Consider the following 26691-nt stretch of genomic DNA (forward strand, 5'->3'; position numbering starts at 1 on the left):
ATCAAAAAACGATCTGATATCATCTCATGGAATTAAAACATAAAAACAAGGGGGCTAAAGAGGTGACTTAGTAGTTAAGGCACTTGCCTGCAAAGCCGAAGAACCCAGGTTTGATTCTCCAGTATTCTCTTATGTGGATAAGCCAGATGCACAAGGTGCATTTCAATTCTTCAACACCTATATAAAGCCATATGTACAAAGTGTCACATGCATCTGGAGTTTGCAGCAGCAAGAGGCCCTGGCATTCTCATTCTCTCTCCTCACAAGTAAATATCTTACAAAAATAAACAAACCAGTGAAGACTAGACTCACCCTGAAGCCTACATGGGGGTAGTCAAGGTTTAAGCCTGAGTAAAAAATGCCAAAGTGCAACAGAATCTACAGTGCAAATGTGCATAACTAGGTTCTACTGAGCACCTGCTTAGGTTCTATACAGAGAAACATAAGGCATACTCCCTGACTTCAGAGTATAGAAAAACAATATCTGGGCTGGGGAGATGGCTTAGCAGCTATGGCACTTGCCTGCAAAGCCATAGGACCTCGGTTCAATTCCCCAGGACCCAAATAAATAAATTAAAAAAATATATTTTTTTAAAAAATCATAGAGAGGGCTGGAAAGATGGCTTAGTGATTAAGCGCTTGCCTGTGAAAACTGAGGACCCCAGTTCGAGGCTCAATTCCCCAGGACCCATGTTAGCCAGATGCACAAGGGGGCGCACGCGTCTCTAGTTCAGTTTGCAGTGGCTGGAGGCCCTGGCACGCCCATTCTCTCTCTCTATCTGCCTCTTTCTCTCTCTCTCTGTGGCTCCCAAATAAGGAAAAATAAACAAAAAAGATTTTTTTTAAATCATAGAGAAATTACTGTATGTCACTTGTACTTAGATGGACATCATTTCCCCTCGATTTTTGAATTTTTCTTTGATGATTTTATTGAAAATATTTCTATGCTAAGTCCTGATGTTCTTCTCCTTCTTCTATGCCCATTATTCAAACATTTGTTCTTTTCATGATATAAATCTCTCTCATGTTTCATTCATGTACTTTTTTTTAACTTCTCGTCATTTTGTCTGATGAATCCAATTCCTCTTCCTTCTCCTCAGGCCCTGATAATATGTCTTCCACTCTTTCCATTCCACTGATAGGCTCACCACAGACCTTTTTGTTTGACTTGTAGCTTTCACTTGCAATTTTATTTCAGTTTGGTTTCTCTTCAGGATTTCTGTCTCTTTGTTGAGTTCCCTTTTCACGTCCTGGTTTGACTTTCTCAGTTCATCTGGCTGTGTCCTCTTGGATTCATTTAGACATTTGTGTCCTCTTTGATTTTTTTTTAAATTTACATATATTTATCCCTTTCTGACAAAGTATGAAACAGTTAAATGAGTAAATACAAACAGTACTACCTTATTAAGATACTGAGTTTATTTCACATGTGTTATTTCTGTTTTGCCACCATTTCCATGTCTGACCACTATTACTAGGTCTTGTCAAAACATTCCATACATACTTAAAACCAAGCAACTGTCTTTAAAACTAAACAGGCATTTTAGACAACACATTCTTGGCAATGGAACTTAACATTTATCAAACATGGTAGAGAAAGTTCTCACTTTGCATTATAAAAAAGACAGCCAGATATCAACTGCTACAGAAATGAAGACAGAAAATGTCATCAAAGTAGACTACTTTCTTAAAGAGACTTCCAGGCTAGAGAGATGGCTTAGCAGTTAAGGTGCTTGCCTGCGAAGTCTGAGGACCCAGATTCAATTCCCCAGTGCCCACGTCAGCCAGATGCACAAGATGGAGAGGACCTGGTGCACCCATTCTATTATTTGCCACCCCCCCCTCTGTGTCTTGCAAATAAATTAATAGAAATTTTAAAGAGATAGAGACTTCTTCCACTGCCAGAGATCTTGAACAGCCTTCTGGTCACGCAGAAGGAATCCTGACATAACTGAGGACTTTGCTTTCCACTTTGGGGAGAGAACCACCCTTTTCTATACTTGCTTACATTTTGCTTTAGTGTCTTCAACAGATATAGACTCTTTTGGCATCTTAGGAGTTTTTCTTGTTTCTTGAAGACTTCTTAATCTTTGGATCTTGGTGTGGAAGGTAGTGAGTCTTCCATTCTGGTTTGATTTCGGTGCATTTTGGGCTGGAATATCTCATGTGGATTCTTCACTGGAGCTTTTTCTTCAGCTTCCTCATTATCAAAATCATCTTCGTCTTCCTCAGCATCCTCTTCATCAGCAGCAAGTTTCACTTTTTTCCTGTGGAGCCCTGCTCCCCCTCCCCAACAGCTCAGTGCTATCCAGTAATGTGCACAGGCCCCAAACCACACTTCAACCTTAAGACCACAAACGGTATCATTTCGAAGCCTCACAGGAACCTCTGGTGGTACATGCATTTCCACAGTTGCCAGTGCTACTTTAACTGGACTACCTTCAGAATCCACTGTCTGTCTCTGCCCCAGTGATGTGCAGATCATCTTACTGTCTTAGTGACAACTGGTGATCGTTTTCGTCATTATCCCCCTTAAAGTGATGATCATTGTTGACCTTTAAAGATAGGTAGCTCTAAACTGGGTGTGATGGCACACACCTTTAATCCCGGTATTTGGGACACCTGGCGGGGGGCAGAATTGCTATAAGTTTGAGGCCACCCTGAGACTAACTCCAGGTCAGCCTGGGCTAGAGCAAGACCCTACCTCAAAAGATAAATAATAAATAAAAATAAAAAACCACAACAAAAAAGATAGACAGATAGATGATAGATAGATAGATAGATAGATAGATAGATAGATAGATAGATAGATAGTTAGTTCTAGGGCCTCAGTGGGCTCGTGTTCATGGAATCGTCAGGGGCGGGGGGTGGCATGCACTTGTATGTGAGAGGCCTGACAGAGACAACTAAGTACTGTGCCCCAGAAAAGACGCCTAGGAGGGAATCACAGCAGGGACATGTCTACACAGCCCTCATATATCTTGCAAGAGCTTCTCAAACCCTCCCTCCAGGAATCTGCTCCGGAGTTCCCCTTGCCCACAGTGTCATATTATGCCGGGGCTCTACTTCCTGTTTGAACTTATTCCAGATGCCAGTCATGTGTGTATCTGTGTCTTTGAGTCCCTTGTACACATTTGTCATAATTCTTTTGAGCTCTTGATCTGGAGTTTCCTCTCAGCAGCTCTCATAGGGAGGGGCTGAACTCTTCTACCTTGGCACTGGTAGTTCTCGGGGTCATAGAGAAATTTCTTCCATTTGGGGGCTGGACAGATGACTCAGCAGTTACGGTGTTTGTCTGCAAAGCCAAAAGACCCTGGTTCAATTCCCCAGGATTCATGTTAGCCAGATGCACAAGGGGGCGCATGCGTCTGGAGTTCGTTTGCAGTGGCTGGAGGCCCTCGTTATGACCATTCTCTCTCTCTTGCTTTCTCTTTCTCTTCCTCCTTCCTTCTCTCACTCTCTCAAATAAATAAATAAATAAATAAATAAATAAATAATTTTTTAAAAGGAAGAGATTTCTTCCATTTGGCAAATCCTGAGGAGCCCTGTCTTCTTTCAGATGTGCCCACCTCCTGACGCGTTCCTGAATCCAAGAGAATTCCCTCTTTAGGAAGCCCCTCGAGCTCTGTGCTTCCTCCCTCCAGTGCAGCGTGGGGGTGACTATGTCTTGTGCCCACCCAGCTGCCCTTCCTTCAGGGATCGCGGTTCCCTCAGTTCGTCCGGGCCTACATGATTGCTGCAGTGAAGTCAAATCCCTGCCCCCTCCGCCAGCCGTGTACCTCACGTGAGAAGTAAGCAGGTGAGTCAGGCCTGAGCAGGTCCATTGGTGCCCATGCTTCCTGCAGGAGATGCATGGTCTCTTCTGTGGGCACTCAAGCTGTCCCAGTGCAGCCCACGAGCACCTTGTATCCTTGGATGTACAAGGAGAGCAGATCTACGGGCTGAAAGCAGCGCACTGAGGGAGTTGATCATCTCAATGGAGACCCAGTCCTAAGGGCCAGTGATTCTTCCATTCGCTTAAGCCAGCTGGAGTCGGGTTCTCTGAACCCTACTGTGTTCCCATGTGCCCGGAGGCAGAGGCACACTCTCGTCCAAAACAATGGCTTAGGCAAAGAGGAGGCGACCCCCAGCACCCTCTACACACTTGGACCAAGCGGCAGAACGAAGGGCAACAGGATTTCATTTTCAGGTCCCCTTTGAGGCTGAGGCTATTGTGTGATGCTGATTCTATCGTGAGTTAATTAAATGATTGTATACGATTGATCCTATTTGTGTACCAAATATATACCTTCCTTTTGGGTGAGTGAGTGTCAGAATAGCATATGGTAGTTATGGCAATGAGTTTCCCCCTCACCAAAAAGCTTCACCCTGCATCTGCTGCGACAGGACTGACTTGATTCAGGTAATCTATATTTATCAATAGAGTGCTAACATTGTAAAAATAAGGCAATTAGACTCCCGTGACAGAGCTAAATATTATGTCACCATATGAAGCAAATGGCATTGTTAGTCGGTTCTGCCGATATGATGTGCTTCATAAAAGCTGCATTGCAAGGCATCGGAACTCAGCAGGGATTCTTTGTCAACAATCTGCCATTTCTAGCTAAATTAAGTAATCATCTGGCTTCTATATTTAGAAAGTGTGAACAGGCTACAGAACGTATAGCTCTAAGTGGTGTGTTTATCTTCAGGGGACACCATTGCAAAGGAGCCGAGAAAATGGGCTTTCTGTTACAATTGGAAAGAAGTCCCGTACCTCAGGCTCCGTGGTGACCAGAGGGTGAGCAGGTTGCCTATGAAAACAATGCAGAGAATCTTTGGACTTTTCTTAAAGAAAACTGTTCCTTTTCACTTCTTTCTCCTTCCTGCCCTCATTTTAAAGTGGAAGTTTGAAGAATCTTCACCCTGATTCTTTCTGGCCCTCTCTTTCTATAAAGGGCAGTCTATGCCCGGGGACCAGGAATTCATTAGTTTAAACCAGTAAGGTAGTTTTGGAAACAGTGATGCCAGCTTGTGTTTGTTGTGTGCATACTACATTCTAGAGATAACAGACATTTTACAAGTATTATTTAATTCAATAAACAAGATGACTGTTTTGTGCATGTGTGTGTGCATATGTGTGTGTGTGTGGAGTATGGTGTGTGTGGTGAGTATGTATGGTATGTGTGTGTGCTATGTGTGTGTGTGTGTGTGTAAAATGTTACTTATTATGCTTTGGACACCTGTATAAGGCATATATTTTTGTCCCTGTTTTGTAGATTGGGACACTAAGGACCAAGGACATAAGAAACTTGCCAAACATCTCACAGCAAGCAAGAGGCAGAGCTCGTGTGGCGGCTTCTGAGTCCACTCCTACCACACAGCTGTTTCCTGTTACAATTCAACTTCTGATGCATTTGCCCTCCTTACGTTAATCCTCTCCCCTGATCTTCAAAGTCCCCTCAGCCTCCTTCTATTGCTGCCCACAGAGATGGGTAAAACCCAGTCAGGCTTTTAGGAGAAGTTCTGGGTCCTCTGAAAAGAAATAAACAGAAGTCCATGAAAGCTAACAGAAAGGATGCTCAGAGTCCCGCAGGCCTGTCCTGACTCACTCCTGAGGACCGGCTCATTTTCAGGCCTGTGCTCTAGCTCTCTGCTGGGGACAAAAGCCTTCAGGTCTTTGCTGCTTCTAAGACCTGCTTGCAGTGAGGAGTGAAGAGAGGTGCCGGCAGGCAGGATTGGGGCTTGGGACCCAGTACTTCAGGTCTACACATCAGACTTCCAGGCCATCGTTAGCACTAGAGATCTGCTCTGTGGACAGCAGGGAATGGGCCTCATGACTCTCCCTCAGAGAGATGAGACGCTGGAAACACCGCGGGGCAGAGAAAGTGAACTTGGCAGGCATAGACTCACAGTTTCAAAGAGGCTGTTTGAAGGAAGCACTGGTAATACACAAAATATCTGTCCCAGAGCCGTAGAGGACCTCTAATGCTGTTAGTGTGCCTGTCCAGAGGGACACACTATTAACATCATCTTCTCCATATCTGTTATTGACTCCAGATTTAACTGCCTTGTGATCAAGAGAGCAGACTATGATTTCAGTCCTTTTAAAAACAGAGATGTTAAGCCGGGCGTGGTGGCGCATGCCTTTGATCCCAGCATTCTGGAGGCTGAGGTAGGAGGACCCCCGTGTGTTTGATGCCACCCTGAGGCTACATAGTGGATTCCAGGTCAGCCTGGACTAGAGTGAGACCCTACCTCAAAAAACAAAAACAAACAAACAATAATAACAAAAATCACAGATGCTGGGCTTGAGGGATTGCTTAGTGGTTAAGGTAAGCAAAGCCAAAGGACCCAGGTTTGATTCCCCGGAACCCACGTGAACTAGATGCACAAGGTGATGCATGTGTCTTGAGTGTTTTTGCTGTGGCAAAAGGCCCTGGCCTGCCCATTCTCTCTTTCTCTATCTGCATCTCTCTCAAATAAATAAAAATTTAAAATATTTTAAAAAACCAAAAAAAATTAAGACATAGATGCTTATTTTATGGCTCTAGCACATGGCCTGCTGGTGATTTTCCCATGCTCAGTTAAACATGTTCGGCTCTGGTTGGATGGATACTATATAACCACTCACTTGATCAAATAGCTCAGTAGTATTCTAGTGGTCTGTGTCATTGTGGATTTTCTGTAATTACGCAGAGAAGATTCATAGCATGACCGTAACTGGTGATGTGTTTCTTTTCTTTGTGTTGACTTTTCTTTGTATATTTGAAGCTGTGTTATTGGGGTCACACACAGTTAGGATTTTGTGTTGTCTTGATAAACTGTTTCCTTAATCATCATTGCTGTCCCTCTTTATCTCTCTAGAAATAGTCTGTGTCCTAGAGTTTATGATCTTAAAATAGCCATCTAGCATTGTTGTTATTTTTGGTATTAAATACAAACTTTGTATGGACACATCTTATGTGGTACCATCACTTCCCTCCTCCCTGCCCTCACCATAGAGTTGTGGGGTTATGAATTGTGAGAGCAGCAGTCAGTCATTGTGTGTGTGCATGGGGTTGCCCCCCCTTCTGTACAATTCCCTGAGCCGTGGTGGGTGTGCTTTAAGTCTACTTTAGTGTTGAGCTCTCAGCAGCTCCTGGATCTCTGCTTTGGTGCGTTTTGAGTATCCTCAGTATCTGTCTCCATCACCCTGGCCCAGGCTGTCAGGCTCGCCTTGGAAGTAACACTCATGCTCACCTCGCCAGTTCCTATCTGTGGTTTCACCTGAGCCCTAACTGCTGTGCAAGGGATGGTTCATCTCCTGTCATGGAATCAGCTATTCTTGTCTTGTTGATAGTTTTTGGTTGTTCTCCATTCTCGCTTTAATGGTATGCAACATAGCCCTGCTCCTAGCCTCTCTTGCCAATGATTAGGTTTTTTTTAATATTAAATATTAAATCTTTCCATTCTTTAATTTGTAAGCTAAATAAAGTAAGTGATTTTTAAAATTTATTTTCAAGGTAGGATTTGATTTAGTCCAGGGTAACCTGGAAGTCACTATGTTGTCTCAGACTGGCCTTGAATTCATAGCAATCCTCCTGTGTGCTGGGATTAAAGGCACGTACCACTACACCTAGCTAAAAACAATTTTCTTATAAAAATCGTATGAAATTTTTTAATTTTTAAAATCCAGTTTTACAATATCTGTCTTCTAACTCTGTTCAGATTATTTACTTACTCATATCCTTCAAAGAAACAAAAACTGGGAAAACACCTTTTGGATTTATTCATATGCTAGCCACTTCTAGTTATCCACATTTCTTTCCCTGATGAACCTTTCTATCTGGTACCATTTTCCTTCTTTGAAAGGACTTCCCCTCAGCATTTCTTACAATAAACTAATTAGCCATAAATTTCCTCTGCGTTTGATTGCCTGACAGTTTTATTTTTGCATTTAATTGTGGAGGGTATTTTTGCTGGATATAAAATTCTAAATCGACAGTTATTGCTCTTATTTTCTTTGCTTTAGAGATGCCATTCTATCTTCTTTTAGTTTGTGTAGCTGCTAAAAGATTTTTTTTTTGAGTCGTCTAGCTCTGGTCCCTTTTATATAGCATCTTTGTTCTTGGTATGCTTTTAAAAGTTCCTCTTAATTACTTCTTCTCTCTCTGTGTCTCTCGTGTGTGTGTGTGTGTGTGTGTGTGTGTGTGTGTGTGTGTGTTTCCTGCTTGGAATTCACTGGGCCTCTTTTATTTAAGAGTTCATCATTTTCACTGAATTATAGTTGTAAACATTATTTATTCAAATCTATACTCTTTCACTTTCCTTAAGTTTGCAAGCAGAGAAAGAGAGACGCAGACAGACAGACAGAGAAAGAATGGGTGTGCTAGAGCCTCTAGCCAATGCAAACAAACTCCAGAAGCATGATCCCCTTCTGCATGCCTCTCCTTCTTAAAGACCCTAGTCACATGTGTGCTAAGTCATTTACTATTGTCTCACAAGCCCCCATTGCTCTGAGCTTTCCATTTTTAGAAGACTTTTGCTGTTGTTTTGTTCTTGGTAATTTTTCTCTCTGTACTTGATTTTGTGTAGATTCTATTCCTGTGTCTTTGTGGGATTTTCCTTCTTTTGTGCCCAATATTTTATTAATTCCACCCAGTAACTTTTTCTACTTGGATATTGTATGTTTGAATATCTATAGATTCCATTCATTTCTTTTTATTTTCCTTTATTTCCCTCCTCAGTATGCTCACTTTCTGTCTCTCTCTCTCTTTCTTTAGTTACTTGAAGATATCTATAATAGTTCTTTAAAGCTGGGTGTGGTGACATAAGCCTGCAATCTCAGCTGTTGGAAGGTAGAGGCAGGAGGACAGAGAGTTGACGGCTGCCTGGGCTACATACACAGCATGTTTAAGGCCACCTTGATCTACCTAGTGAGACTTGTGTGGGGGAAAAGAAAGAAGCTGTTTTAATTAATGTTCCCTTCTCCCCATTCTACCTGTAGAACTGATTTGTATCTACTCACTGGTTTTCTTCCTAGTTATAGACCACCTTTTCCCAATACTCTAAGCCTCCAGGAACTTGACTAACTAGCAGGAAATTTGCAACTTTAAGGAGTTCTCTCCACAAACAATGAAGACTATCTAGGTATGTTGATATGGGTGGCTCATGATTCCAGAGCTCATCAGTTGGTAGGTCACATAATTTGCCCTGGGGTGGAATGTAGAAGATATGTCACATGCAATCATGGTTACTACCTCCATCTCCAGATGTCTGAGGTCTCTATGACACTCCAGGCTCCATACTTGAATGAAGGCTGATCTGTCTTTCAGACTTCAAATCCTGTCCTACTGCTTCTCCTGGTCACCATTTCCTACAATGCATTAATGACATATTTAATGTAAGAAACTTGTATTCAAAATCAGTGGTACATGCCTTTGATCCCAGCACTTAGGAGGAGAGGCAAGAGGATCCCTGTGAGTTGGAGGCCACCCTGAGACTACAGAGTGAATTCCAGGTAACCCTGGGCTAGAGCAAAACCCTACCTCAGGAAAAAAAAAAAAAAAAAAAAAAAAAAGAAAGAAAGAAAGAAAGAAAATAATAGTTCTTCAATGATTGCAAAGAGTCTCAGAATACAAGCTGAGGACATAATTTACTGAAGCCACTGGAAGCCAGGCATATGTGCATGCCAAAATATCTTCAAGAAGTCTTGTTGATGATGACTGATGTGAAAAACAGCAAGTGTGATCAGGCCAGCATTTCTCAGAATGCATTTTACATCCTTGGCTAGTAGCCCCCTGAGAGCTTTACGTTTTTAGGAAAAAATCTTTATTTTCATGGTTTATTAACTGATGCTGTGCCTTGTAGAAGGTTTGTCAATGAGAGCCATTCAAAATACAAGATATTAACACATGAATGAACCTTTCCAATCAAAATTCCTCCAGCTGTAATGTGACCTGTAGAGAGGATGAAAAGGGAAGTGAGGAAAGAGGAAAACAATTTAGTCAACTGACAACTTCAGATCTATAAAATGAATTAAAAACTAAGGACTTAGGGCAGGATGTCAGATAGTGAACTGAGATCCAAGGTTTTCTGAAACATATGTAAATAGGGGTGCTGGGGTGTCTGTGGGAAAACAGAGCAGCAGGGACATTTGAGTGTGGCCATGAGAAAGAGACACCAACAAAAGCACTTTCTTTCTTCACTAAGAGCAGGATGTCCCCCAACCCTTTGTTTGTTAAGTTGAAGTCTGTGATTTCAGGTAGAATTAGCCCCTTGCATGGGTAAATAGTTCAGGAATCACCTAAAAATTCTTAACAAATTCACAATTTCTTCACGTACCCTTCCAGAACTTAGTTCTATCCAATGTAGGTAGCTAGAATCTAGTAAATACTTCATAAATACATTTGCTCTATGAATGTACATTCCTGAAAATTTATGTAACCGTATAAATCAAATCCACATCACCAACATATCAGCAAGCTATCTCAGTCACATTGATCTTGACTATCTTTATTTAAAACAAAACAAAATATCATGCAAGCTGGAGAGATGGCTTAGTGGTCAAGGCACTTGCCTGCAAAGCCAAAGGACCCAGGTTCCATTCCCCAGTAACCATGTAAAACCAGATACACAAGGGGCGCACGCATCTGGAGTTCATTTGCAGTGGCTGGAGGCCCTGGCGTGCCCACTGTCATAATCTCTCTCTCTCTCTCTCATAAACAAGTAAATACTTTTTTAAAAATTTAAACTAGCTGGGCGTGGTGGTGCACTCCTTTAATTCCAGCACTCGGGAGGCAGAGGTAGGAGGATCGCCATGAGCTCGAGGGCACCCTGAGATGACTAAGTTAATTCCAGGTCAGCCTGGACCAGAGTGAGACCCTACCTCAAAAAAACAACAACAACAACAAAAAAAAATAAACTGTTATGCAATGTTACCAATTTTCTTTGAAAAATCTGAAAGATTCCCTTCAAAATAAAATTTGATAAGATTTTCTAGGAGCTAATGCATGTGCATAGAATATTGTCCCTTACTAACCCTGACTCTGCTGGCAGCATGGCTTTCTGCTCACACGTGTGTGTGTGTGTGTGTGTGAACTTGAGACCAGCAGTCTTGACATTGGGTGTGTGTAGATACTCAGCTTTGGTTTGGAACCATAGCTGTTTTTTTTTACGGAACCTGTGATTTGTGGTTTTGTCATATTGCCCCATGGACCACACTATGCTTGTGTTCCTCATTTGGAACCTCATCTCCAGTTGCATTGATCATCCTGCCTTTGTTTTACCTTGTTTTTTTTTTTTTTTTTTTTGAGGTAGGGTCTCACTCTGGTCCAGGCTGACCTGGAATTAACTCTGTAGTCTCAGGGTGGCCTTGAACTCTCAGCGATTCTCCTACCCCTGCCTCCCGAGTGCTGGGATTAAAGGCGTGCGCCACCACGTCTGGCTCTTTTTTATTTTACCCATCTTCCACAATTTGGTATGCTGTAGTTAAAGTGCCTAGCATAGGTGTCTCAGTACAGTCGCCTCTCTCAACAGCAACTGTGAGGGCCTCCACCTGAACACCTTCTTCCTCTGTGTCCCCTGAGCATGCTGTGACACATGATACTTGGGTCTGTCATCTACAGACCTCCTGAAGTTCTGATCAGTCAGTATGAATGAAGTACATTTCCTGTGTGGTGATGAGACTGCCACAGTGCCCAGATGCCAGCCCCAGAAGTCAGCAATAGCCTTCTGTGGAGCATCCTGCCATGCTCAATGAGCTGGCTCAGTATTTCTGAGAAGGTATTAATCAATGTTGAGGTCTTTCTGGATGACCAGTGTCAGCCACATACAAGATTACAATGGTGTACTTTAGGTGTTTTGTTTGGTTTCATTTCGTTCCATTTAAGACAAGGTCTCTTTATGTAGCCCAGATTCAAACCCCAGATTTTCCCACCTCAGATTCTTGAGCGCTCTGATTACAGGCATGTGTCACAGTGCCCAGCTATCTGCTAATTCAAATATTCCACTAACAAACCACATGAGACCCAGGAATCTTTACTTTTAATAGGACTTCTGGGGTTCAGATGCCACACACACTATGCTTTGAGAAATGCTGATCTTTATAACCTTAAACGTTGACAAGTGTACCATGTGGGCTATAAGTGTAAATCATATATATTTTAAAGGGTGCTTATAAATAACTGAGCAAGGTCAGAGTTTTTTAGTGCACAGACTTTATTGAAAGCAAAGAGCATCCATAAGATTACGTCTGGTCATGTGCAACTGACTAGAAAAAGAGTTAAGTTGGACCGTGTGAAAGTCTCTTTCTTTCATACATCAGAAATGCAGAATCTAGGGCTGGAGAGATGGCTTAGCAGTTAAGGTGTTTGCTTACAAAGCCAAAGGACCTCCGTTCGATTCCTCAGGACCCACGTAAGCTAGATGCACGAGGGGGCACATGTGTTGGGAATTTGTTTGCAGTGGCTGGAGATCCTGGTGCGCCCATTCTCTCTCTCCCTCTCTCGGCCTCTTTCTCTCAGATAAATAAATAAAAATAAAGTTGTTAAAAAAAAAGAAAGAAATGCAGAGTATAGAGGCTGTGAAAAACAGTTGTCTGAGACCTAACTTTCTACTCCATTCTTTCAGTTACCCTCATCCTTGGGGTCCAAGAAGCAGCTCCAGCCATTGGCAGTGTTATCAGAACTTGGGAACATCTGTTTGTACTCACCAGCCCTTCTCTCCTTAGTTTAGTTGACTCGTGATCTTTCAATGCAGGTATTATGAATAGGAACATGGGTGACCCCAACGCAAAGTCCCACCCCATTACAGACGACAACCTCATGGGATCAACATTGTGGGGTCCCTTAGATTCTAATTTTTTTTTAAAAAATTACATAAGCATTTTCTGATTTGTTTTTATTTATTTATTAGAGACACAGAGAGGATATGTGTGAGAATGGACATGCCATTAATAATAATACTGCCATTGCAAACCAACTCCAGACGCATGCACCATCATGTGCATCTGGCTTATGTGGGACCTGGAGAATTGAACCTGGGTCCTTAGGCTTTGCAGGCAAGTGCCTTAATGACTAAGCCATCTGTCTAGCCCACATTCTAATTTTTGATCAACATATATCAATAGCTGAAATACCACTTCAAGCTGGCCAGCTTACACTATTTGTGTGGTTCAACTTTAAAATACTGTTATTCTAAGCAGAATCAACAGCACTTCCATGGGATAATTTGATCTTGACAAAATTTACCCAGCCCAGGAGGCATGCCCTGGTACAGGGCGACATGTTCCTGCCAAGTCAGGAGAAGACGCAGGAGCAGTGAAAGAAATGGATTCATTTTCCTATATAGAAAAAATCGGGGACTTCCATCCCATTTGACTTGTACCTGAAACATCATCATTGAAGTTTCATGGACTCTGTCAAACGTGAGACCGAGAAACACTTGACCTAGAGTGAGGTATCGGGAATTTTTAAACATTTAACTCCTAGTGTGTATTAGTGCTAAACTAAGTTGAGCAGAACCCATTAATGTCACAGTGATCGGTTACCAATGGAAATAAATAATTCATGATGGAGGGAATTAGTCTAATTAGCAAGCAGTTCGAGTCCTTTGATAAAACCCAGCTCTAATTCCGTGAAGGGCAGGAAGTGCTGTCATCAGCCAGCCCTGAAAAGATTAGCATCTATTATGAATGAGGTTCGTCACCCTAGCGAAGTCATGTGTGTCCTGGAGACAAACTTAATATGTTCCAGAATGGGACACAGTTTGTCTCACCAGCACATCACGGTTCCTAGTAGGCTATTGTACGTAATAACAAGCAGAGATCAGCACTCTGTCCTATCGTTCACTCCTCTGTCCATCATTCTGACAACTGCGCAGATACATTTTCCATGCAAAGCAGGGAATGTGCCCTGAATACTTGTAAAATTGCACAAGATGTCAACGAAAATATGTGTTGCTTCTCACTCACCAAAACAAACACACAGAACCAAAATGTCAGCCCTGAAACTGACAGTTTCAAAGATGGTGGGCAATAGAGTATGTCAGGCCTGGTGTATACACATTTCATTTTAAAAACTGTTGTCAGCTCTCCAAGGAAATTTGCTTCCCTACTTATCTCTCCTGAGATATTGAAGTTACAAGATCAATCATAGGCTTCAGGCTTCTGCAAGTGCAGATAAGTGGAGCTGAGTGTCCTAGGCAAAGTAACTTCTGGAATTCCAAACTAATATCAAAGGACAACAAGAAAAAGTTGTTTTGTTTTTCATTATAGCACATAAATGGCTTAGATCATTGGGATGGCTCGACTCTGGGAAGATTTATAGTTTCAGAATCTTATCTACCCTAAAAGACCTAAAAGATGTTGACTGTTCGTCTCTGCACAAAACCCCACATTATTTTGCAGCCCACAAGCTAATGTGGTATCAGCTGTGTTTCCATTTTTACTTATGAGCCTTTGAAATTACATGTTTCTAGTTTCAATTTGATGTAATAATGAAGAAACTCCAAATCTGTAAGTCATTGTATTGCTTGTTTTTATTGTGTAAAATTAATTGCTTCATTTATTTATGTCATTAAGAAGAGGGGACACCATTTTGCACATCTTGTCATTTGCAGTAATAATTAACATGCCAATAACACCACAGAAGCCTTGGAAACAGAGAAGATCATGCCCGGATGTTTGAACAGCATCAAACATGGCAATGTTCATAGGTTAGAGAAGCTACTTTGGAGAGCCAATGAGGAATGTGATATACTGTGATCCTGAGGAGCGGCTCTTGGCACATGGGAGTCTATTTAGTCGGTGTGAGAGTGGTCCTGGTAGAAACAAATAATGTTGTTCCTCAGAATTACAACTCCTGTCTAAACCCAGCTGGGATAAGAACTCACACTGTAGACTTGCATAGCCTGTGCAAACAGCCCTGACAACATGCTGCCATTTGAGACCATAACCTGACATTTAGAATGGGTTGCTTTAAAAATTTATTTACTTATTTACAAGCAGAAGGAACTGCAAATGAACTCCAGATGCATGCACCACTTTGTGCATCTGGTTTTATGTGGGTACTGGGAAATGGAACCCAGGTTGTTAGGCTCTGAGCCATCTCTCCAATATATATAATTTATTTATTTGAGAGAGACAGAGGAAGACGCAAAGAGAGTGAGTATGAGTGTACCAGGGCTTCCTGCCACTGCAAATGAAATCCAGACACATGCGCCTCCTTGTGCATCTGGCTTTACATGGATACTGGATAATTGAGGTCAGGCCACCAGGTTTTTCAAGTAAGGGTCTTTAACCACTGAGCCATCTCTTCAACCCAATAATGGGATTTTAAAACCAGAAGTCCTTCCAGGGGCTAAATATTGGCTACATTCTTCTTTCCAACATAGCCATAAAGTAGATGTCTGAATGTCATAGCTTTGCACATTATGTATTCAATGTGAGCTGTGGTTTATAGGGAAGGAAGAGAAATTCTGCAGATCTGTGAATACCCACTACTTGAACACAGTACAAAGCAATGAACTGAAACACTCTTAATTAGTGAAATGGGAAATACAGAGTACTTTTGTTAAATTCAGGCTTGTGTTTCTTTCAAATACTGTGCACTTGTCAGGATGGGCTACAAGAACTCCAAGAATACAGGTATTAAAAACCCAGTACGGGCTGGAGAGATGGCTTAGCAGTTAAGCGCTTGCCTGTGAAGCCTAAGGACCCCGGTTCGAGGCTCAGTTCCCCAGGTCCCACATTAGCCAGATGTACAAGGGGGCGCACGCGTCTGGAGTTCGTTTGCAGAGGCTGGAAGCCCTGGCGCGCCCATTCTCTCTCTCTCCCTCTACCTGTCTTTCTCTCTGTGTCTGTCGCTCTCAAATAAATAAATAAATAAATAATTTAAAAAAAAAAACAACCCAGTACGGCAGGTATAAAATTAGCTGTTATCAGCTTGTAAATAATAATTCTAACTTGAAGATGGTATGGGAAAGCCATAAAACTTCTTTCCAGAAAAAATATTCAAATCTCTACACAAATGAAATATGGGCACAATTTCTTTTGTAAAAATATTTCATTTATCTACTTATTAGAGAAAGAGAGAGAGAGAGAGAGAGAGAGAGAGAGAGAGAGAGAAATGGGCACACTAGGGCTTCTAGCCACTGCAAATGAGCTCCAGACACATGCATCACTTTGTACATCTGGCTTGATGTGGATACTGAGGAAAATTGAACCCATGTCCTTTGTAGGCAAGTATCTTAATCACTGAGCAATCTCTCCAGCCCCTGGGCACAATTTCTTTAAAAAAAAAACCCTTAGGTATTTTTTGTCTTCTTAAGCATATTTTTACTTTGTTCAGCAAATATTTCTTTAGGGGGAAAAGTATATTTCAGTTCAAATGCTAAAGAAATTATTTTGAGTTATGAATACTGTGAGCCTCAACTCATACTTTTCAATTTTAAATATTTTATTATTCATTTATTTATTTGAGAGGGAGAGAGATAGAAAAAGAGAGGCCAGGAGAAAGAGAGAGAATGGGTGCACCAGGATCTCAAGCCACTGCAAACGAACTCCAGATGCATGCACTGTCTTGTACATCTTACATTACATGGGTACTGGGGAATTGAACTCGGGTCCTTAGGTTTTGCAGGCAAGCACCTTAACTGCAGATCCATCTCTCCAGCCCTACTTTTCAATTTTTAATTCTTCCTTCTCTATTTCTATAATCTTACTTTGTCCCTTGCCAAGAAGTTCTGAGTTCACCTTATTATTATTATTATTATTTTTACAAATGGCAAATCCAAATTATAGAATGCATGTTACAGGTGTTCATCAGTGGTATGAGATGAAATGAGAGTTTTCCAATCAATAATTTTCAGTGCTACTTATGACAACAGATTCAGATGACTCTCTCCTCAATATCAGTTTTTCATTCTTTCCTGTTCCATAACCTCTGCTGTTCGCAGGTGATGAGAAGAACTCTTGGTGCAGTCTCTCTTGCAGCTATGAAGACAAAGCCACTGCAAGTTCCTGGGAGGAAGATCCAGGGCTACTCTTTATAAAGGCTGGGTGGTTGGCTCTCCACCCTTTTCTCTCCCCCCACCCCCCGCCAAGTCAAGGTGATGCCTCGGGTTTTGGGATCCAATCAATAACAACGAAGTCAACAGCCACAGACTGAAGATGGCAAAGTGGAAATTTAGATGGAGAGTGGGCAGTCAGAAACCTAGTCCTGAAAGAATTTATCTCCAGAGCTCATGTTCATTCCATGAGGAACATAAAACCCTTGTTGCGTTCAAGCCACTGCTTGGTTTGGTTCTTCTATTTGTAACTGGACCTACATACTAACTGACTTAGCTGCATTCCCACCACCAGCCCCCATCAAGCTCATGAAGTTGGTTCCTAGGGCAGGGCTTCTTAAACCCTAATGCGCATGTGCCTCACCTAGGAACTGGGTTATCAAGACTCACATCGCCAAGCTCCCCAGTGAGGCTAATTCTGTGGGTTCACAGCCCAGCCTGAGCAGTGAGGTTCTAAAAGATGTGAAAATTATTTGCAAATGCATTTGGGTTTCTTTGCTCCTGGGAAGAAAGTCAGATTCTCAATTAAAAAAAAAAAAAAAAGGATGTAACATGAGATTAATTGACAATGAAAGAAAAGGATCAAGATGACCACAGGAATTGACTCTTCATCCCCAAAGTCTTCAAGCGAAAGGACAGATGCACAGCAAACTTGCTATTCTCCATTTGCCCAAAGTCCCAACTGGGTTCCATTCCTTAACCTTCCCTGTCCTTTACAGGACTCAGAGGGGAGGACATTCTGAGCTGTGTCATCTGGACTTTCTCATGACTGACTGTGGTTGGAATTAACCTGTAGAGGCACCAGCAGGGGATCAAAGGTGACAAGGGAGAGGTGGATTTCCCTCCCCTACTCTTTGCTTTGGGTCCTGTCTGTGGTACTAACAATGCCCCTTGACTGGGCACCTCCTGCTCTCACAGCTAATGATGTCCTTCCCATTTCTTTAACCTAAGGTGTAGTGCCTGTTGTTCTCAGTCTCGGAGTTCCTCAGTTTCCCTTGCCTGCCCCTGCCTCTGGGTAGTCCTTTTATGTAAGACTCTACTTCAACCATGTGAGGTGAGGCGAGGTGATTTTACTTCCCAAAGGACCCTGACCGCCATGCACAGCATCTGGTTTCTGGATCATCAGGTCAGCGACTACTTCCTAGAAACCAACTTAGACCTGCTTATCTAAAAAAGATGTGCCATTCTCACACCAGTCTGTCCTCCCAGACCTCCATCTTTGGTTTGCTACAACGTTCCTTTGTGGTCACATCTCCAGTCACGTTCTGCCTACATACACACACTTGAGGTTCCCTAAACACCTCCCGGCAGTTCAAGCCTCTACACCTTTTTATTTGCTGTCCCTTCCTGGAAGGAGATTTGCTCCATTTGCACCTTAAGGTGATGCCCCTAGGTCACCCCCAAAGACTGTTCGCTCAGCGTCCTCCCCATTGTCTGTGCCTGCTGAACATTCCCCACGTGGCTCCTTTCACCCATGCTCGGTGTATTGGGATTTCCATCTCCCTTCCTCCCTCTTTCTTTTATTTCTTATTTCCTTTTTCTATTTATTAAGGTATTTGTTATTTATTTATTGACTATGTTTCTTTGTTTGTAGGCAAGGGCTTCCGGCTGGCCTGGAACTCAGCCTGTTTACCCCCTCAAGCACAGAGATTAGAGTCATGTGCCACCATATCCTGGGATAATTCGTTTTTTTTTTAATTTTTTTTTTTGTTATTTTTATTTATTTATTTGAGAGCTACAGAGAAAGAGGCAGAGAGAGAGAATGGGCGCACCAGGGCTTCCAGCCACAGTAAACGAACTCCAGGCGCGTGTGCCCCCTTGTGCATCTGGCTAATGTGGGTCCTGGGGAATCAAGCCTCAAACCGGGGTCCTTAGGCTTCACAGGCAAGCGTTTAATCGCTAAACCATCTCTCCAGCCCAGATAATTCATTTTTATAGGTCTGAGCTCTCTTTTAGACTGAGCATGCGCAGGATACGAACAACATCTTATTTCTTTCTTTCTCCCAGTGTCTGACACATTCCAGTGACCTGGGGATCTGGGAGGAAGGAGAGGGATGCAGAGATATGGGAAGATTCACCTTGATTTTACCAGCTTGCCTCTCGTTTTGGAAGCTGCAGTCATTGTTCCTCATCAGCCAAGATGTTTCCATGAAATTCTCTGTGTGTCCTGGAAATAGGGAGGACTGAGACTCAGTCCCCAGATGCTCACCTAAGACAGGCAACCGGCTGCTATGTGATAGAAATAGGCTGCCAGGTGTGATTAAATGCTCGCCCACAGCCCATTTTGTTCATTCCTCTAGAAATGCATCAAGTGACCTGGGGTGGAAGCTTTTTGTTGTTGTTGTTTTTACCATAATTGTTTTTCACCTTGGCACAATATTTATTCTTCATGAGTCCCCTGGCTAAAATCTAAGCTGATGAGAACGGGAAAGAACTACGGGTGTCTCCTGGAAATTCATTTAGTATTCTTGATGGTGCTCTAAAAGATAGGTTGAGAGGACAAAATCACTTCAATAATTACCATCTTCTCTCCCTCCCTGCCAAAAGCCCACATGTTTACCCTTACTTAACATACTTTCCTGTTGACCCCTATGCGCACAAACATAGCAAGTCTAATATTCATCTGCCTCACTCTATCTCTTTTGTCTCTCCCCACCCCCACTTCATCCCCCACCCCCCGCAAGATCTCCAAAGACAATAAAGCAATGTGTTGCAGCAGCTAAGGACATGCCAAGTGACATTCACAGCCCAATCTGCATCTCTCGCGGCAGAGGCTTTTGTCTGTCTTTATGAAGTGTCTGTAAGGACTCCTAGTGATCCAAGCCCACTGGTTATCAATCACATTGTTTTGCAGCATTATTCCTGTTGTGTGCAGCAATGTAAAAGACATCTGTCTCAAAGCTCGCTGTCAATGTGTCCTTTAGAACCCCTGCATGAGTCCCCACCTGTACTGGTGGACAAGTATCAGACTTCCCAGATCTTTTCCAGGCTGCTCATCCTTCAGAGGGCAAATCTCACATGAGGGTCGGAGTTTTGTGGCTCACAAATGGGGCTCAGGGCTGGGAGTGCAGCTCAGTGGTGGAGCTCTGGTCTGGCCAGCACATGGCCTGGACTAGACCCTACCTGGCACAGAAACAAACCGAGGAATGTACTATCTGCCTTGGAACAGGACAGTTGTTCTTCTAGGATCCTAGTGGGACACTGAGACCCTGTTTGCATTGCTCCTGAGAGCAATTAGAAGGGGTGGCAGTTGGTTCCTAATTTTCAAGCACCCTCACTTATACCAACTCAATTCTAAGAGTGCTTTACCATATCCCTAGAGGGCTGTCTCTTACCATGTAGAAATTATTTTACTTTGATGTTAACATCATTTTAAAAAACAGGATGATGGGTTGGGGAAATGGCCTAGTGGTTAAGGTGTTTGTCTGCAAAGCCTAAGGACACAGGTTTGATTCCTCAGGACCCACTTAAGCCAGATGTACAAGGGGGGGGGGGCACATGCTTGTGGAGTTCCGTTTGCAGTGGCTGGGGGCCCTGGTGCACCCATTCTCTTTCTCTCTCTCTCTCTCTCTCTCTCTCTCTCCCCCTCTCCCCACCTTCTGTCTCTTTCTCTCAAATAAATAAATAAATAAACAAAAGGCATGAGCCACCCTTCCTGCCTTTTGAAAAAAAAACAGGATGTTGCCATCATTGTAAACATAGATGTTATGAATCTGACAAGGGTCTTTATCTGGACTCAATGTGAAAAGAACGAGGTCTGTCATCCAGGTGTGGACAGTAGTTAGGCATGGCTACCAGGAAAAGTGAGAGGAAGGTGTGCAATTTCTTCTGTGTAGTTGTTGCTCATGAGGTTTCAGGATTGTGATTAAACTGGGAACGGCAGGAGCTGCTAACTGTCCCCAAACATCACTTTTACCTTTTGGCAAAGAGACTGAACTTCCAGGGTTGTTGTTTTGCTTTATGGTTTGGATTTAGTTTGGTCTTTTGAGATGGGGTCTTGCTATGTATCCCCCAAACTTGTGATTCTCCTGCCTCTACCTCCCAAGTGCTGGCATTATGGGTGTGCACCATTACAACCAGCTCAGACTTCTAGATTTTGCTGGGCTCCTAGCCACTTGGGAAAAATTACAAATGATTCTGATCTCCATTTGGGCTTGCAGGGAAAGATGGCAATGTGTTGAGTCTGGCTGGGATTTACACGTGTGCAGATCAGTTTGTGAAAAGAACAAGCTACTTTTTCCTTTTCTTCCCATCGGCTGCATGTAGCAGCTGGTCATCTAGACAGGCCACTGAGAGTACCACACCAACAAGATGGGACCCGAAGACAGACAATGCCTTGGCCCCTGGCTAGTCACTGATCCCCTTCAAACGCACGCACTCAGAATCCCGCTACCAGGGGTCAAGGTTATTTTTTCTTCCTAGTTTACCATGAATAACCCTTGCTGCCCAACCGCTACTGTGCTGGCTACTGACAGGAAAATAATACCAGAACTTTTCAATTTTTCTTTTTGAGAACCATTCAACCAGGTAGGTTACCTTCACCATGCCTATTTGACAGATAAGAAAACCCAGATAGAATCCTTAACCCTCACAGTTGGTATTGCCAATCACCCTAGCGTGCAGAAAAAAATCCAAGGATCAGACCCTCAGGACACCAGCTCTCCAGTACTGAGGGGCCCCAGAAACACATGGCTTTCCACCTAGATATATGTTCTAGAGGCCCTTCATTTGCCTCCCATGACTAGTTTTGGTTTTCTCCCTGACCACTTGCTGAAGGTTCTAGAAATGCTGCCCAGAGCTCTCCAGCACCTGCATCCCTCTGGCAAGTCTTAACCACCTCCTCCCTCCCCTCTCTGAATCTGCATTCCAAAGTCCTTGTTCAGGGATGAGGGGAGCTGTGGTTAGAAGTTCACACCTAAGGTTTAACCATCGAGAATCCCTTCTCTTTCCTTGAAGTATGAGGAGAACTTTGACCACGGAGTATCCCACAGCATCTTCCTGCCCTCCAGCCTCTTGTCTAGCTCTTTCTTCTCCCTTAGATTGTGGTCAACCATCTCTATGCTCCTGAGGAATAAAACCTGTAAAAGATGAGATGTTGCCCAGAGTTTGCTCTTCACACACCTAAGTTACTTGGATGAATTTATGCTGGTTAAAATGATTGGATTATCCAGAAAGGACTTATAATTGTTTTTTTCTCACTTTCTTTTTCTTTCTTTCTTCCTTCCTTTCTTTTCTTTTCTGGCAACGTTTCATGTGTCCCAGGCTAGCCTTGAGCTCACTACATAGCTGAAGATGACCTTGAACATCTGATTCTCCTGCCTCCACCGGCCAAGGATTAGGATTGTAGGCATGTGCCTCCACACCCAGTCTGTAATCTCCGTGAAGCGTCTAAATTCTCGAGTGATAATTGTAACTGTAAAAAGCCTGCTGTGTGGTAACTAGTGGGAGGAAAGGTAGAAAAGTGATGTCCACAGATCCCTTATTCAAACAGACTGTGACTCGATGGGTCTCGAAATAAGGCCTGGGTTCTGCATTTCTAGCAAACTCCCAGATCGTATCCAGGCTGCTATCAGTGCTGCGGGGACCACAGCATTCATGACATAACACACTGGCCACATCCTCAGGATCACAGAACGCTTCATTGGTTCATGGTAACATCCTCACATTCCTCTTCAGAAAGCTGAAGGGAATAAGGCATGATTATAGAGGCAGTGTGGGAGAGTCTTTTTAGATGACTAGCATTTTCAATGGGAGCAGGAATCACCCCCCATTTGAGGATCTGCAAATTGCCAAGTGTCTGGCATGGAAAAATGACCCCCTCTCTGGACAGTCCCATGAAACAGAATCCAGAGAGACCCTTAAGGCTAAAAACCTCCAGACTGCAGACTACCCAGTAAACAGGATCCGAGGACGAGAGAGCAAACAGGGTAGTTAGTACGAATGTTCTTGGGGTCTACAGCTTATGGATGGAATCAGGAAACACGACCCTAAACTGTGATCAGGCACAAAGAAGTCCCGATTCATCGAGGTCCCTGAAGCTGTGTGGCCCTTCAGAGTTGTCCCACGGGGCCAGGAGGCACCAGGCTTCTCTACCCTTCTGCTGACGGGTCATGGGTGCAGCTGGCTCTGGAAACAGCATGGCCTTGGGCAGGGCATTCCTCTTCGGTGGAGGGCTGGCGCCCGAGGCTGCCCAGAGCTGGGACATTAGGCTCCTCGTGTGCGCTGCAGGGTCCAGGATGCGGCCCTCTGCCCACCCTAATGTGGCTCCCAGGAAGCCTGGCAGATTAGACTCTCAGAGCGGAATCCTGTGACAGGTGAAATCCATTTCTTTCTTTCTTTCTTTCTTTCTTTCTTTCTTTCTTTCTTTCTTTCTTTCTTTCTTTCTTTCTTTCTTTCTTTTTTTGGTTTTTTGAGGTAGGGTCTCACTCTAGCCCAGGGTGACCTGGAATTCACTATGGAGTCTCAGGCTGGCCTCCAACTCACAGTGATCCTCCTACCTCTGCCTCCCCAGTGCTGGGATTAAAGGCGTGCGTCACCACGCCCGGTGCAAATTCCATTTCTAAGGCCCAGGAGATGGCTCACCTGTTAAAGGCACTTGCTCACAAAGCCTGTCAGCCTGGGTTCAATTCCCCAGTGCCCATCTAAAGCCAAATGCCCAAAGTGGCACATGCATCTGGAGTTTGTTTGCAGTGGTAATAAACCCTGTGTGGCCATTCCTTCTCCCTCCCTCTCTCTCTCTCTGCCCCCCTTACAAATAAATAAAAATATCTTTGAAAAACGCAAAATTTATTTCTAGGCATTAAATTCTGACCTCTTCCCTTTGTTTTCAAAATCTCAAGTTCCCATCTTTGGGAGAGGAGAGGTGGAGGGAGCAGACTCCAGTCTTCTATTCAGAGTTCTCTAACTTTCCTCATCAAGGATGATTTGGACATAGTAAAAGGACTTAATTCTTGACAAGGAACTTGAAGGGAAGTTTGTTATGGGCTTCTGAGAATGCTTACTTTGCTCTTAAGAACACAAGAGAATGTCCTTTCTCCTGTCTCTTTGAAATTCTGACTAAGGTTACTATGTATACATGTGATGGCTGGAAACACAACAGCCGTCTTGCAGCCGTAAGGATAAATGTCTCAGGGGAGAAGCCAGTGGCAGAATACCGAAGTAGAAAGAGCCTGCATCTTTGGTGATGTCACTGAGCCCCAATATTACTCTATCCTACAGTGACTCTTCTGGAAGCACACTATAGATCACAAGTGAACTTACAGTGTTTGACATATGTGAGCATTGTACATGTAAGAATGAATTCATGTTTATGTGTGTGTGAGCACATTTGTGCATGCAGGTGCACATGCATATGTATGGAGGCCTCAATCACCTTTTTAAAGAATATTTTACTTATTTATCTGCAAGCAGAGCAAGACAGAGAGAGAGAAAGAGAAAACAAGAGACAGAATGGGAGCTCCAGGACATCTAGCCACTGCAATCTAACTCCAGATGCATGTGCCAATTTGTGCATCTGGCTTTGCATGGGTACTGAGGAATCGAACCCAGGTCATTAGGCTTTGCAGGCAAGTGCCTTAACTGCTGAGCTATCTCTCCAGGCCTCAATCACTTTTGCTGATATTGTTGCTTCAGTTTATTTTTCAGTCTGAGTCAGACATGGAACACATACTCACCAATTCTGCAAGACTGGCTAGCTAGCAAGACTCAGGAATCCTCTTGTCTCTGCCTCCCCAGTGCTAGGTTTATAGACATGCACCACCATGTCCAGCTTTTTTGCTTGTTTGTTTTAATTTTTATTTATTTATTTGAGAGAGTGAGAAAGAGGCAGAGAGAGACAGAGAATGGGCATGCCAGGGCCTCCAGCCACTGCAAACAAATCCCAGACATATGTGCCACCTTGTGCATTTGGCTGACATGGGTCCTGGGGAATCAAATGGAGGTCCTTTGGCTTTGCAGGAAAATGCCTTAACCGCTAAGCCATCTCTCCAGCCCCATGGCCAGCTTTTATACGAGTGCATGAGAACTCAGGTTCTCCTGTTTGCACAGCAAGCACCTTACCAATGAGCCATCTCCCCAGCCCCAAATGTGCTTGCTTTTCAACTACCACATTTGGAAAGTTATATGCAATAAGATCATGTTAACAATTTCTATACCTACTTACTAATTGAATAAACTCCTAACAAGCCCCTAACACTTCACATGAGGCAGAATGACAGACTCCCTCACCTTCTAGCCTCATTCTTTTCTGCATAGATTTGGTGCAAGCTAGAATAATTGGAAAGAGACTGAAAGGGTGTTTACCATCAGGAAGGGTGAGACTGGCTGCTCATAGCAGGAAGAGCTTTAGCAAGCCTCTGTAAAGGAGCATGGAAAATACAAGCCCAAGTTACGGCCCAGCTGCTCTGGTGCGGGGTGGTGATGCTGAAGGAAGACGTGGGCTGCCCCTCAACAAAGCAAGACAATAGTAACGTCTCCACTGCTAATGATGCACATGGAATGTGAGTTCTGTTTTAGAGAAGGCCTCGCTTGTGACAGTCGCTAACCCCCCTGCCTGCTCCTTTGACTTTCATTCTATCATGAAAAGAATTCCTTTCCTTGGGCTTGGAGCTTGTGGAAACTCCATCTTTTAACAAACTCACCTTCAAGTAAGAGCTGGGCCTTGATGTATTGTCGCCGTAGGCTGTGCCATGCTTGTAACCCGCCACGGCAGTGCTTCCGGGCTGCAAGACAGAGCTGCGCATCACCTACGCCAATCATCTGTGCCCTTAAGAGGGCCCACCCAGAACAGATACACCTCTGGGGCCCTCAAAGCACTGGCCAGGCTTGACACAGATCCAGACAGGTCTGGGAAAGTAGAATTTTTGGAGTGGCATTCAACTTTAATAAGCTGATCCAGAAGCACACACATGTCAAGACATCAACCTCTTAGTATTTCTGAGAAGCCAAAGCCTTCCCCAACAACATTTTATATATCTTAATCTACGCTATGGATGCCTAGGATGGTCTTGACACACAAAGATCTTTCAAATCAGTAAATGATATAGGCTTCCAATTCAGTGATGGGGGGTGGAGGATTGGTTATATGTAAATAGCAACTATTCAACAGCTGGGGATTTGCTGGAATCATCTACTTCCAGTTTAGGGAAGGAGACTGTAAAGGAAATCACCGAGACACAGACTTAGGTGCTTGGGAAACTAAAGTGAGGCCTCATTCCAGCTTGTCTGTTTAGCCAACTTTCTCAGTACTTGACCATCTGAGGGGGGGATTGGACCAGGACATGGAAGAATGTCAAAAGAAGTTCTAAACCTCTCAGCTATTGGTCAGTTAGCTTCATTCCTCACATATGAGGAGGCTCAGGGTTTGTAAGGAGATGCTCTTCTCCAGCATCTATCAGAAGCCTTGATTCCAATGGAACCATTTTCCTGGCTGTGACTCCAATGGCATTAAATGGACCCTTTTGAACACAAATTTTCCCACCTGCAGTGTGAGAAGTTGTTCACACCTGTACTGCAATATAATAATCCTACCTAATAGTTCTGTGTGTGTGTGTGTGTGTGCGTGTGTGTACATGTGCGCATGCCCATGTGTATGTGTGGGCGTGCATGTGCCACAGCACACACATGGAGGTCAGAGGACAACTGTCAGGAGTCAGTCCTCACCTC

The 26691-nt window shown here is 43.4% G+C and overlaps 1 pseudogene; it reads right to left on the reverse strand.

Annotated features, from left to right (window-relative positions):
• Window positions 1-1874: 1874 nt before the first annotated feature.
• On the reverse strand, window positions 1875-25769 carry LOC123460232 (annotated as a pseudogene).
• Window positions 25770-26691: the final 922 nt, after the last annotated feature.

The sequence above is a fragment of the Jaculus jaculus genome, chromosome 4 (genome assembly GCF_020740685.1).
Source record: "Jaculus jaculus isolate mJacJac1 chromosome 4, mJacJac1.mat.Y.cur, whole genome shotgun sequence".
NCBI lineage: Eukaryota > Metazoa > Chordata > Mammalia > Rodentia > Dipodidae > Jaculus > Jaculus jaculus.